This window comes from Moschus berezovskii, chromosome 4 (assembly GCF_049115385.1).
Source record: "Moschus berezovskii isolate FMDL1 chromosome 4, NW_MosBer_1.0, whole genome shotgun sequence".
Classification (NCBI taxonomy): Eukaryota; Metazoa; Chordata; class Mammalia; order Artiodactyla; family Moschidae; genus Moschus; species Moschus berezovskii.
This window is the reverse complement of record NC_142463.1, coordinates 47327507-47343348: the sequence shown is the minus strand read 5'-3', so window position 1 is coordinate 47343348 and position 15842 is coordinate 47327507.

Sequence of the window (15842 nt, the reverse complement as noted above, 5' to 3'; positions counted from 1 at the left end):
TATAGGAACAGAGATAAGAGAATCACAACAGTGAAGAAGTTGTATTAGTTTGCTAGGGCTGCCATACTAAAGTACCACAGACAGAGCAGCTTAAACATTAGAATTTCTCTCATGGTTTTGGAGGATGGAAGCCCAACATTAAGGAGTTGGAAGGTTTGGTTTCCCCCATGGATGGTGAGGGAGATTCTGATCCATGCTACTCTCCTAATTTCTGGTGGTTTGCTGGCAATCTTTGACATCATTTGACTTATAGACACTTCACCCCACATAGCATTCTCCTTGTGTGTATGTCTCATGTCTAAATTTCTCTGTTTTTAAAAATATGAGTCCTATTGGATTAGAGGCCTATTCTATTCCAGCAAGACTTCATCTTAACTAATGGCCTCTGAAAATGGCCCTATTTTCAAATAAGGTCACATTGTGAAGCACTAGGGGTTAGGACTTCACCATATGGATTTGACTGGGGCAAGATGAACAGTTCAACCATAATGGAATGGTTGGCTGATATAGGGAGGAAGTTGTATCTAAACTCCAAGATCACAACTCCTGAATGATGTTGCTTTGGGAATTTAATGGGTTTAGGAATGGACTAAAAATCTCACTGACACATGCCAGCCCTGGCTCCAATTATGAAAGACAATTCAAAAGTGATCATATTTCTGATACTGAAATATCTGGAAGTTTTCCCCATAAATAAACAGTATAAAGGTCATAAAACCTGTGGTGGGAAAGATTTTGTGTTTGTACCAGGTTTAAATGATCAAATTAAAATCAAATTGCTCTATTTATTCTGGGAAGAGTGGGAAGTTGTAAGAATTCTTGCACTTATGTTACCAGCTCAGATTGATCTCACTGCTTTGAATAGTAACATTTTACTCTGGTAATTTCCGAATCAGAGCAATAATACACTCATCAAGATGCTGAAGTCCGAAGGGAGACCAGATGTTACTCATTTAAAAGAGGATAATTAAGGATTTACAAAGTCATTTGACTAAGTGGGCATTCAAACAGGTATGAACCCAGAAGGTAATGGTATGTCCAGTGATCGCCTTCTTGAGTCAGGTTGCTAATTTGGGGATTTTTATTTATGATTTCATGCCTGTACACAAACCTTCAAAAGAACATGACAAACAGTTGTATTTCTGCTTTATCTGCTCATTGAAGTCTCATTTTGGGTTGAGTGTCAATTGTTGACAACACATCATGTGGGTGCTCTGGACACCTCTGAAAGCTATTCATGATCACATGGAACATTGTTCAGTGTTAATCTAATGGGTTAGATTGATTTAAAGGTTATGCCAGTAAAACTCCACTGGCAGTACTTTTTCATTTCACCATTGTATTTATGTACACCCCCAAATAGTTTTAAAAGAAGAAAAACAGTGATTGAAAATACATGTACTTATGTTTCTGGGAAGTGATGCAATTGTTTTTGGAAAAATAATGAAACTTTCAACGTATTTCTAGAGTTCTTTTTGTATCAACACTTCTTGCTATGTTTTCATAGTCATGGTGGGAGATTTTGCCAACACCCGGCTATTACTAATCTGGTACAGAGCTGAACAAGTCATTTTCTTGAAATGGCTCCTCAGTAAAACCTCATTGTAAATGCCCGTAATTACTCAGGGTATCTGTCTATACACTAATGATTGCTGGAAATAGAGGGACTGCATGATTAGATTCATTTGACAACACTCATTGTATACTTAACAATTTCACATTTCACACCCTGAAACTGTACGAGCAACTAAGCCTTCCTTATGGTAGAGATAATTACCGAAACCTGTAGAAGTTCTCCTGTTAGGTGACGGTGGCAATAGCTACCTGAAATGGCATAATAGGAAAAATTCAGCTAAGACCAGTCCTAGACTGATACTGGAAAATTCCTTTGTCTCATAGCCTTGCATTAGATGTCTGGTCAGTTGTCTAAAAGATAAATGTAAAATAGGGTATAGTGATGAGATTAGTGGTTCTGAGATGAATTTCTGTAACAATTTCACCCAAGAATAAGTGATAAAATCAAACAGGGCAAAAGTCTTTCAAGCAAAAGGTTCTTCTTTAGGAACAAATGACCAATTTCTAGTGATATTATCAAAAGTGCTACTAAAAGGTCTTACAACACTTATGTTTCTACTGGGGAAAGAGGTGAAGGACAGAGAAATTCTCAGTTCAGTTCAGTTCACTTCAGCCCCTCAGTCGTGTCTGACTCTTTGCAATCCTATGAATCACAGCACTTCAGGCCTTCCTGTCCATCACCAACTCGTGGAATTCACCCAAACTCATGTCCATCCAGTCGGTGATGCCATCCAGCCATCTCATCCTCTGTTGTCCCCTTCTCCTCCTGCCCCCAATCCCTCCCAGCATCAGAGACTTTTCCAATGAGTCATGAGGTGGCCAAAGTATTGGAGTTTCAGCTTCAGCATCAGTCCTTCCAATGAACACCCAGGACTGATCTCCTGTAGGATGGACTGGTTGGATCTGCTTGCAGTCCAAGGGACTCTCAAGAGTCTTCTCCAAAACCAAAGTTCAAAAGCATCAATTCTTCAGCACTCAGCTTTCTTCACAGTCCAACTCTCACATCCATACATGACCACGGGTAAAACCATAGCCTTGACTAGATGGAACTTGGTTGGCAAGGTAATGTCTCTGCTTTTTAATATGCTATCTAGGTTGCTCATAACTTTCCTTCCAAGGAGTAAGCGTCTTTTAATTTCATGGCTGCAATTAGCATCCACAGTGATTTTGGAGCCCCCAAAAATAAAGTCTGACACTGTTTCCACTGTTTCCCCATCTATTTCCCATGAAGTGATGGGACCAGATGCCATGATCTTAGTTTTCTGAATCTTGAGCTTTAAGCCAACTTTTTCACTCTCCTCCTTCACTTTCATCAAGAGGCTTTTGAGTTCCTCTTCACTTTCTGCCATAAGGGTGGTGTCATCTGCATATTTGAGGTTATTGATATTTCTCCCGGCAATCTTGACTCCAACTTGTACTTCTTCCAGCCCAGCATTCCTCATGATGTACTCTACATATAAGTTAAATAAGCAGGATGACAATATACAACCTTGACATACTCCTTTTCCTATTTGGAACCAGTCTGTTGTTCCATGTCCAGTTCTAACTGTTGCTTCCTGACCTGCATACAGGTTTCTCAAAAGGCAGGTCAGGTGGTCTGGGATTCCCATCTCTTTCAGAATTTTCCACAGGACCTTCCAATCTCTGCTGATAGAACAGTATCAGATCATCAAGAGAAAGAAAGTATCTCCACATAACTTTTGAATTGTTTTTCTTATTAGGGATTTTTCTTTCATTCCTTCCCTTGCTCCCTCCCTTCTCTCCTTCCTCCCTTTCTTGCTCCCTCCTTCCCTTCCTTCCTGCCTTCCATCTAATACCTCTTAAGTTAATAAAATCTTGACTGTATGTTTTTCGGAATAGGAATCAGAGAATAATGTGAATATATATGATGCAAAGGGAAAACAAAAGTAGCAGTTTCTAAAAGTTACAAGTATATAAATGCTTTCTATTCACTATATCATATAGTACTAACATCCTATGGGATTGTTAATGCAAACTTCCATTTTAGAGATGAAAAACTTCCATTTTAGGCCCTTCTCTACATTATGACTTAATTACCTTATTTTTCCAACATCTATAACTTCACATGATCAAACCAGTGTTGAAATCCAGATTTGTCTGACTATAAATCCTGTGTCTTCATTGTATCTTCCTAGATGTTTCCAGTGTTTAAAATTGAGAAGAGATAGAATATTATAAACTATATTAGCCACTAGGAAATAACTATAGTTTCTTTAAGAAATGATGGGACTCAAAAATTTAACATCCTTCTTCATTTCCTTTTCTTATCATTCACATAGGAAGAAATGGATTTCTCTGAAACCATGAGTATTATTCTTAACCAGAATACATGGCCATACAGGATACATCATTACCTTAATTTTATTTTCAAGAGCATATTTATAGTTTTTTTAACCCTCATGTGCCATCTTTCTGTTTTTCAGTTATTTTATAAATGTAGAAAGCAAAATTTCACATTCCCAATTATATGACTAGTGAGAGATATCTGCATTTCATGCTGCTGTGCTATTAAAGTCAAGAAATGTTATCAAATTTGCTCCTCCCAGGCAGGAAAGAAAACTATGATAGTGAAAAGGAGAAAGTGTATCACACTTGAAATCAGAGCTAATGGTCTTAGATATATATTCTTTTGCTTCCCATCTATGTGAATTTGGTAAATGATTTAAAAAGTTTCCATGATAATCTAATGCCTTTTTGCAGGATTGCACTGAGGTTTAATGTGCAGATAACACATAAAGGCATTGTACATTTTCAAGCCATGCAGACACACAAACACACAGCACTAGTACTGCCATTCCCTACTTCTGAGCCCGTGGGAGATACTGCCAAATTATCATGGTAATTTCCCAGCAGATTCTGGACAGTCTCATAAGTGGAAGCCTTATCAAAGTCTTCTTGAAAGACTACACAGGACACCTACCCAGCATAGTGAATCTAACAAGCCTGAGGAATCCTCTTTGGCATCCTGAGTTTGGCTGAAAGTTACCTCGCTTCCCTTCACCTGAATGCCATGAGATGAATGCCATGTTAGAGCTTTGGTCCATTAACTCAAGTTATTTCCTATTAAAATGCAGCTATGTTAATGCATAGTTTAATGAGTGATACAGACTTTTCTGGGAGCAGTTTGTAGCGGAGGGGTTGGAAGAAGGCAAAGAAAGCATTAAGTTACACAGAGAAGAAGGAAGGGCATACTCATGACTAGGAAGAAGTTTACATGGAGGGGAAGAAAGCAGAAGTGAAGGGATAAATGACAATCCCCCCCCATCCCTCATTTTTGCATCCTCTTCAGATTCAGTCCTACCTACATAGATATTCCCTTTTTGATTGCTAGTCAATTTACCATTGTGCTGTGCTTAGTCAGTCAGTGGTGTCTGACACCACGGACTGTAGCCCACCAGGCTCTTCTGTCCATGGGGATTCTCCAGGCAAGAATACTGGAGTGAGTTGCCATGCCTTCCTCCAGGGGATCTTCCCAACCAAAGGATTGAACCCAAATCTCTCACGTTGCAGGTGGATTCTTCACCATCTGAGCCACTAGGGAAGCCCTACCCCTCACAAAAATAGCTATTTATATTGAATATCATCTATGGTTTGGCATCTTTATGGGCACTTGATAAGTTAAATTGTCATAGAACAATTATGCTATTATCTCTCTTTAACAGCAGAGTAAAAGAAGGCTCAGAGAGTGAGTAAGAGACTGGCTTAAAACCAGGTCCATTTCAACCCAAACCTTCTCATTTTCTGCAAACTCTACCATCAGTCATGATTCTCTGATTTGGAAATTTGTATTTTCCTTCACGTCAAGAACATGAAGGAACTTATGTCAAGGACATGAGGTTGTGTAGCAGCAGCAGCAACAGCAGTCAGTCAGTTCAGTCGCTCAGTAGTGTCTGACTCTTTGCAACCCCATGAATCACAGCACGCCAGGTCTCCCTGTCCATCACCAGCTCCCGGAGTTCACTCAAACTCATGTCCATCGAGTCAGTGATGCCATCCAGCCATCTCATTCTCTGTCGTCCCCTTCTCCTCCCACCCCCAATCCCTCCCAGAATCAGAGTCTTTTCCAGTGAGTCAACTTTTCGCATGAGGTGGCTAAAGTATTGGAGTTTCAGCTTTAGCATCAGTCCTTCCAATGAACACCCAGGACTGATCTCCTCCAGAATGGACTGGTTGGATCTCCTTGCAGTCCAAGGGACTCTCAAGAGTCTTCTCCAACACCATAGTTCAAAAGCATCAATTCTTCGGCGATCAGCTTTCTTCCCAGTCCAACTCTCACATCCATACATGACCACGGGAAAAACCATAGCCTTGACTAGACGGACCTTTGTTGGCAAAGTAATGTCTCTGCTTTTTAATATACTATCTAGGTTGGTCACAACTTTCCTTCCAAGGAGTAAGCGTCTTTTAATTTCATGGCTGCAATCAGCATCTGCAGTGATTTTGGAGCCCCCAAAAATAAAGTCTGACACTATTTCCACTCTTTCCCCATCTATTTCCCATGAAGTGATGAAACCAGATGACATGATCTTAGTTTTCTGAATCTTGAGCTTCAAGCCAACCTTTTCACTCTCCTCCTTCACTTTCATCAAGAGGCTTTTGAATTCCTCTTCACTTTCTGCCATAAGGGTGGTGTCATCTGCATATCTGAGGTATTTATATTTCTCCTGGCAATCTTGATTCCAGCTTGTGCTTCTTCCAGCCCAGCGTTCCTCATGATGTACTCTGTATATAAGTTAAATAAGCAGGGTGACAGTATACAGCCTTGACGTACTCCTTTTCCTATTTGGAACCAGTCTGTTGTTCCATGTCCAGTTCTAACTGTTGCTTCCTGACCTGCATACAGGTTTCTCAAGAGGCAGGTCAGGTGGTCTGAGATTCCCATCTCTTTCAGAATGTTCCACAGTTTATTGTGATCCACACAGTCAAAGGCTTTGGCATAGTCAATCAAGCAGAAATAGATATTTTTCTGGAACTCTTTTACTTTCTCCATGATCCAGCGGATGTTGGCAATTTGATCTCTGGTGCCTCTGCCTTTTCTAAAACCTGCTTGAACACCTGGAAGTTCATGGTTCACATATTGTTGAAGCCTGGCTTGGAGAATTTTGAGCATGACTTTACTAGCGTGTGAGATGAGTGCAATTGTGTGGTAGTTCGAGCATTCTTTGGCATTGCCTTTCTTTGGGATTGGAATGAAGACTGACCTTTTGCAGTCCTGTGGCTACTGCTGAGTTTTCCAAATTTGCTGGCATATTGAGTGCAGCACTTTCACAGCATCATCTTTCAAGATTTGAAATAGCTCACCTGGAATTCCATCACCTCCACTAGCTCCTTATAGCCATATTCAGACTTAAATTGAAGAAAGTAGGGAAAACCACTAGACCATTCAGATATGACCTAAATCAAATCCCTTATGATTATACAGTGGAAGTGAGAAATAGATTTAAGGGACTAGATCTGATAGATAGAATGAATGCCTGATGAACTATGGACAGAGGTTCGTGACATTGTACAGGAGACAAGGACCAAGACCATCCCAATGGAAAAGAAATGCAAAAAAGCAAAATGGCTGTCTGAGGAGGACTTACAAATAGCTGTGAAAAGAAGAGAAGTGAAAAGCAAAGGAGAAGAGGAAAGATATAAACATCTAAATGCAGAGCTCCAAAGAATAGCAAGGAGAGATAAGAAAGCCTTCCTCAGCGATCAATGCAAAGAAATAGAGGAAAACAACAGAATAGGAAAAATAAGAGATCTTTTCAAGAAAATTAGAGATTCCGAGGGAACATTTCATGCAAAGATGGGCTCGATAAAGGGCAGAAAAGGTATGGACCTAACAGAAGCAGAAGATACTAAGAAGAGGTGGCAAGAATACACAGAACTGTACAAAAAAGACCTTCATGATCAAGATAATCAAGATGGTGTGATCACTGACCTAGAGCCAGACATCTTGGAATGTGAAGTCAAGTGGGCCTTAGAAAGCATCACTACGAACAAAGCTAGTGGAGGTGATGGAGTTTCAGTTGAGCAGCAACAACAGTAAACCTCTAAATCTTAGTGTCTTAAAACAATCAAGTTCTTTTGCCCTCAGACCACATGTCTGCTGAGGGTCAGGTACGGAGACAGCTTCAGGTCCTCCTGCCCAGACCCCTGGGCTAGCAAAGGCTTCAAATATCACCAGACCCTGTAATGGGGGAAGAGAGAATTAAATAGTGGCTCCTAACTACTTCCAGAGCAAGGAGTATGCCAAGTCAACCCAAGAAGGTGACGAAATACAAGCCTATTATGTACCAAAAAAGAAGAGATGAAAGTACTGGTGAGCAAATTCTCCACAATAAATATAGAATAAAAATGGAAAAAAAAAACTGCTGAAGTACTGAGTTTATTAAGAGCAAGGTCTTTTTGAGTTTAGCTTTTGAACTCAAGCCTGCTTGTTTCAAGCCTTATCAATGTGTTGACTTGGTGAGGCAGGAGATATCAGCAACCAGTCATTTTAAATACAGGCAGAGATGTGTATTTTTAGCAAAGTTGAAAAAACAGGTTGATCACTCAAATTACCCAATTTAGACTTATGGTAAGAACAGTATATGGTTCAGAATTGATACAGATCTGGAAGAAATATGGGTATTTTAACATTTTGTACTGGTGGAATTTGATGCCCCTTTCAGATGAAATGAAGTTATGGATTTATGAACCAGAAATCTGTAAGCTGTCCAGGTTATCAAAGCATAGTCTAATTCAAAATCATTTGACTGGCAAAGTCTTCTACCCCCAGGACTCTATAAAACCTACACTGACCCTGCAGTAACAAAGTGAAAAGTGAGATGCAGTGGAAAGGGTTTTAGAGAAGGCAATGTATTTAACTTCATCCTGAAGTTGCTATAAGAGTTTGATTTTTATTCTTTAAAGCTATTTTATCATCTGTTATGTGGGGGATATTAATAAATAAATATGGCAAGTACTAACACAAAATATATCTCTACCTCCAAAATACATCTTGAAACTGTCTACATCCTTTCATCTTTAATACTCCTAATGTAGGAGAAGCATCTCTCAGCTGGATTGCCACCAATAACCTAATGATTTTTCTATTTCACCTCTTGCCTCCAACTCAGTAGTAAGGATCTTTCATATCCCAGGGCCTTTGCACATGTTACCCCACTCTTTCTGCTGTCCCACTCTTTTTTTTTTTTTATTTCCTACTTGGACAGCTCTATTTATTCCTTTGATTAACAATAAAATCCTTTCTTAAAGCAGTCTTTCTTGATCTTTCTATCTGTTGTTATTTCCTTTTATTATTTGCTATTTCTGCTCATTTGTATCATTCATGGTGCTGATCCTAACTTGTCATTGCTTTTGTTTGTTTACTTCCTTGTTTTCTGTACTGAAATGTAACTTTCACCAGTGCAGAGACTGGCTTGTTCTTGTTCAACCTTGTTGCTGCTAAATGTAGTGCCTGCCACACTGTAGGTGTCAAAGAAATACACGTATAGTGAAAGAACAGGCTGTTGTGAAGAGGGAGATAAAATTCATCCTTAAGTACAGGTGGTGCTCAGTAAATATGGTATTCCTTCTTTATTCTTTACCAAGTGAATATGAAAGTCACTCAGTTGTGTCCAACTCTTTGCGACCCCATGGACTATACAGTCCACGGAATTCTCCAGGCCTGAATACTGGAGAGGGTAGCCTTTCCCTTCTCCAGGAGATCTTCCCAACCCAGGGATTGAACCCAGGTCTCCCACATTGCAGGTGGATTCTTTACCAGCTGAGCCACAAGAGAAGCATGAGAATACTGGAGTGGGTAGCCTATCCCTTCTCCAGAGGATCTTCCCAATCCAGGAATCGAACCAGGATCTCCTGCATTGCAGGCAGATTCTTTACCAACTGAGCTATCAGGGAAGCCCCTCACACCCCAGTGTTGCCCAATCAATCTTCAACTCTTCTAACCTATATGTATTCCTGCTGAAGGTACACTGGCATGTCTCCCCGTCACCTATGAATGTCCTAGAACTCAAACTAAATGCTAATGATACTGAAGTACAGAGAACAGATGAGGTTACTCTTGGCTTTAATACATTTGTCTTTAAATACATCTGTTATTTTTGTGAATTATGCACTGACACCCTTATATGACTTCTGTGCAAAATGTGGAGATTAATAATTAGCTGCTGCTGCTGCTGCTGCTAAGTCATGTCAATTGTGTCCAACTCTGTGCGACCCCATAGATGGCAGCCCTCCAGGCTCCCCCGTCCCTGGGATTGTCCAGGCAAGAACACTGCTAGTAAAAATTTATTTCTTACTATCTCTTCCTATAGGTGCTATAGTATCTCTCAATTTGTCTTGAGCAGTGGTATTGAAAAATTATTTGAATTTTTATTGTCATTTTTCTCTTATTTAAAAGTGATTAGAAATGAAAATATAAATATGCATAAGGTAGTGATTAAAAAGTCAGGGTAAGAATACAATTAAGACAAAGGTGAAAATAATTAAATATGTAATGGATAGTTAACATTTAGATTTTATGAACACATTAAAATTAGAATGATTAATACTGTATTTACAAAGGAAAAGAGTAAATTTAAAGACCAGCATGACATGCTAGAATTTATTATCAGATATTATATCTGAAGGGTGAGGCATAATTATGAAATTTACATCAGTTCAGTTCCCTATGGGACAGAATTTCATTCTAAAATACATCTCTTGGGACTTCCTTGGAGGTCCAGTGGTTAAGACTTTGCCTTCCAATGCACGGGGTCCTGGTTCAATCCCTGCTTAGCGAACTAAGATCCCACATGCTTCATAGCCAAAAAACCAAATTGTAACAAATTATAAGAAGCAATATTTAACAAAGTCAATAAAGACTTTTTTAAAAGTAACCCACATCAAAAAGAAATCTAAAAAACAAAATACATTTCTTGCATCTTTGGCTTTATTTTATGGTTTTAGTCTGATTTTGTCTGAAAGTACTGACTTGCTAATGAAACATGCTCCTTTTTCTCTCTGAAAGATGAACCAACTTGCTCCCTCAGTTTACTTTTGAGGAACTTATGACTCAGTGAAGTGAAGGAATTAGTTCTACAGGCCATCTCAATTCTTCTTGATCAGTTGCCTGAATTATTTTAGAGTTGAGTTCTGCAGGCAGAGAGACCAGTATTTATTTAAAAGAAACCCTGCGTGGTTCCAAACTAAATTTCATCTATAATGGTATCCATTTTGAAGTGGGAAATATTTACCAGTGGACAGCCAACAATTCTAGAGGCACAAGAAGAAAGACCCTCAGGTGTCTTTTACTTTGTTTTCTTCTTGGTTAATCACTTCCTAAGCAATACAATGTTTACATCAGTCTGTTTCTCCTTTAAGATCGATGAAGGTCAACCCGTGGGGACTGCACCTTGTGTTTCTAAAACAACTCTGCTTCAATCAATCAGGTCTAGAAGAATGTTCCTGACTTACTACAAGCTGTCTGTGTTTCTTAACTTTTGCCGGTTTCTGCTGGAATCTGCCTTTGAACCATGACACATTCACTCTTCAGATTTGGTGTGTCCCTCAGTCACTGACATTGGCCATGTTCTTAACATTATTCTGAATTTGCAGAATGGATTTTGGAATTAAGTCCATATTTCCTAGCATTTAATCCCAAACAAGCCTGTATCTATTTTTCCTTCATTGAAATTACTCTGCTAATTGCACTAGCCTCATTTTAAGTTTTCAATGGATTTGTGAACTGAAAATCTGCAAACAGCTAGAATTTATTACCAGGTTTTATGTCTAAAAGGTACAGGAAGCTGTATTGATCAGCACTGCTCTGGAGTACCCAAAGCATCACTTATCTGTGGTACGTGCATTTCTTAACGTATGACAACCTGACCAAAATGCAAGCAGCCCCAACTGGAATATGTCAGTGACTGTGCAGCAACTCTTTAGCAAGCTAAATCTCAGTACAGATGTCCCTGACATTTTCCTCTTTTCGATTAATGATGCATATCACTGCTTTCCAAACTCTTTCACAGTGCTTACAAAATGCATCATGATATTTACCATTTGTCTAAATTCATCATCCTTCTCTCCCTTGGAATGTACTCTTCTGAACTACTTTGCATTTCTTGGTGCAATTTTAAACATGCCATTGCTTTTGTATGGAATGTTCTTCTCTTCCCCACTCAGTCTCTCAAGTGTACTCTGGTGTTGCGGGACACCAGAAGAGGAGGTCCCTTGAACTCATTGGACAATTTAGAGAAGTGGGGTTAATTTAATGTTGCTTGACTATTCACATCATTCAATATCAGAAAGCTATTTAGGATTTAGGGAGAAAGTTGAACTGTATTTTGCACATAGACAATGATAAAATATTTAATTTCTTAAGGGAAGGGATCTTAACTCTAGGGACTTAAACTATACCAAGTCTATTGTACAGAAACAAATCATGTATCTTTCTCTGTAGGCATGTCCACACATGTCCATATGTTTATGTGTGTGTGTGACTCCCTGCTCATCACTAAAACTTTTCTCTCAAACCCTTTACCGCACATATGAGGAGATACATGGAGCTCTATGAATAAGGCATAAATTATATCTGAATCTATTCAGATCATGAACTCCTCATTGCCAAATTCAGACTTAAATTGAAGCCACCAAGGGAAACCACTAGACCGTTCAGGTATGACCTAAATCAAATCCCTTATACATTGGAAGTGACAAACAGATTCAAGGGATAGATCTGATAGACAGAGTGCCTGATGAACTATGGACGGAGGTTTGTGACTTTGTACAGGAGACAGGGATCAAGACCATCCCCAAGAAAAAGAAATGAAAAAAGGCAAAACGGTTGTCTGAGGAGACCTTACAAATAGTTGTGAAAAGAAGAGAAACCAAAGGCAAAAGAGAAAAGGAAAGATATACCCAATTGAATGCAGAGCTCCAAAGAATAGCAAGGAGAGATAAGAAAACTGTCCTCAGTGATCAATGCAGAGAAATAGAGGAAAACAATAGAATGGGAAAAACTAGAGATTGCTCCAAGAAAATTAGAAATACCAAGGGAACATTTCATGCAAAGATGGGCACAATAAAGGACAGAAATGGTATGGACTTAACAGAAGCAGAATATATTAAGAAAAGGTGGAAAGAATACACAGACAAACTAAACAAAACAGATCTTCATGACCCAGTTAATCATGATGGTGTGATCACTCACCTAGAGCCAGACATGCTGGAATGTAAAGTCAGGTGGGCCTTAGGAAGCATCACTATGAACAAAGCTAGTGGAGATAATGGAATTCCAATTGAACTATTTCAAATCCTGAAAGATGATGCTGTGAAAGTGCTGCACTCAATATGCCAGCAAATTTGGAAAACTCAGCAGTGGCCACAGGACTGGAAAAGGTCAGTTTTCATTCCATTCCCAAAGAAAGCAATGCCAAAGAATGTTCAAACTACCACACAATTTCACTCATCTCACATGCTAGCAAATTAATGATAAAAATTCTCCAAGCCAGGCTTCAACAGTACGTGAACTGTGAACTTCCAGATGTTCAAGCTGGCTTTAGAAAAGGCAGAAGAACCAGAGATCAAATTGCCAATATCCACTGGATCATCAAAAAAGCAAGAGAGTTCCAAGAAAACATCTACTTTTGCTTTACTGACTATGCCAAAGCCTTTAACTGTGTGGATCACAGCAAACTGGAAAATTCTGAAAGAGATGGGAATAACCAGACCACCTTACCTGCCTCCTGAGAAATCTGTATGCAGGTCAGGAAGTAACAGTTAGAACTGGACATGGAACAACAGACTGGTTCCAAATTAAGAAAAGAGTACAATTGTCACCCTGCTTATTTAACTTATATGCAGAGTACATCATGTGAAATGCCAGGCTGGATGAAACAAAAGCTGGAATCAAGATTGCAGGAGAAATATAAAAACCTCAGATATGCAGATTACACCACCCATATGGCAGAAAGAGAAGAGGATCTAAAGAGCCTCTTGATGAAAGTGAAAGAGGAGAGTGGAAAAGTTGATTTAAAACTTAGCATTTAGAAAACTAAGATTATGGTATCCAGTTCCATCACTTCACGGCAGATAGATGGGGAAGCAGTGGAAATAGTGACAGACTTCATTTTCTTGGGCTCCAAAATCACTGCAGATGGTGACTGAAGCCATGAAATTAAAAGACACTTGCTCTTTGGAAGAAAAACTATGACCAACCTAGACAGCATATTAAAAAGCAGAGACATTACTTTGCCAACAAAGGTCCATATAGTCAAAGCTTTGGATTTTCTAGTAGTCATGTATGGATGTGAGAGTTGGACTATAAAGAAAGCTGAGCACAAAAAAACAGATGCTTTTGAGCTGTGGTGTTGAAGAAGACTGTTGAGAGTCCCTTGGACTGCGAGGGGAGCCAACCAGTCAATCATAAAGGAAATCAGTCCTGAATATTAACTGGAAAGATTGATGCTGAAGCTGAAACTTCAATACTTGGCTACCTGAAGTGAAGAACTGACTGATCAGAAAAGACCTTGATTCTGGGAAAGATTGAAGGTGGGAGGAGAAGGGGATGACAAAGGTTGAGATGGCTGGATGGCATCACCGACTCAATAGACCTGAGTTTGAGTAAGCTCTGGAAGTTGGTGATGGACAGGGAATCCTGACATGCTGCAGTCCATGAGGTCGCAGAGTCAGACATGACTGAGTGACTGAACTGAACTATTCTAAAATTTAACTCTACAAACACATTTTAATACTAGCAGAGCCTTTGAGAAGCATCCTAATTTATCTTTTTTTTTTCTTTATCATAATTATCAATGGCAGAAACATTTTTGAGGGAGAATTATCCACAACAAGAGGAGAATTGTCAGCAGTAGCTCACCTCCCATCCAGCTCTGCTGCTGCTGCTGCTGCTAAGTCACTTCAGTCGTGTCCGACTCTGTGCGACCCCATAGACAGCAGCCGACCAGGCTCCGCCGTCCCTGGGATTCTCCAGGCAAGAACACTGGAGTGGGTTGCCATTTCCTTCTCCAATGTGTGAAAGTGAAAAGAGAAAGTGAAGTCGCTCAGTCGTGTCCGACCCTGAGCGACCCCACAGACTGCAGCCTACCAGGCTCCTCCATCCATGGGATTTTCTAGGCAAGAGTACTGGAGTGGCTTGCCATTGCCTTCTCCATCCAGCTCTGACCATCCTTTAATTAATACCTAACCTCTCTCTGATTAGCAGCATTTAAAGATGAAGTTGAATTACAGCAAAGAATGCAGAGCGAATCCACTGAAGATACTTCCTGTGTTGAAATATACTAGTATTAATATATTTGAGTGGATATAAATCATGATCTGGCATTTCATCCACACTGCTTCTTCATTGGCTTTCTCTGGTCTTCCTGTCTCTATCTTTGAGGTAGAGAGACCTGGGGGGAAAGGTCCCTGCAGGAAATGTCTTTACTTTGTGACAAACATACAAGACATTTTTACTCAAGACTTGAGAATTGAATCTAATGTGCGTGTTTCAGACTGATAAGAAAATGGAGAGAAAACTTAGATTTTATAACATACCTGTAGTTGATATACCACCCTGAAAATATAGTTAACTATTAACAAAAATCTCAAAAATCCCATTCCTAAGATCAGAATATTCATTCTAGTTCTCTGGCACTTATACCAAGAATGCATAATCTTGATTAAGACAAGAATGTGGATCAACTTGAGAAATTATTTACAATTCAAATTAAATGATTATTTTTCTTTCTCAGTTCATGAAAGGCCCATTTCAGAAACAGCATGCTATCTGTTTCAATATAATTAAAAAATATCTTGTTCAAAACATGAAGTACATAGAAGAATAATCAGACACACTTGCTAAACTAACTGCAAATGGAACTGTGCCAGTCTCCAGTCTCAGTGATTAGATTATGCCTCTCTTCTTTAAATATCACAAAAATGAGTGTAAATTAGCAGGCAGCTATTTTCAGGTTAACGCCAATATGTAAAGCTCAAAACTTCATGTTCAGTGTTTCAGGGATTGTTGGTTATATATGACAGCGGTTACTTGGTCCTCCAAGCAGTGAATTGTGATCAGGCTTTCTCAAGCATTACAGGAAGTTTTCCTGTTCCATTACACTATGTCTTCAGCAGTGATGAAACCCATGATTGCATTCCCTGGTACTTAGCGTATGTTTTAATTACTATAGATGTATAAAAACATATTTTGTTTCTTAAGATTCCCAAGCACAGACAATCATGCATCCTACAAAAACAAGACAAACTAT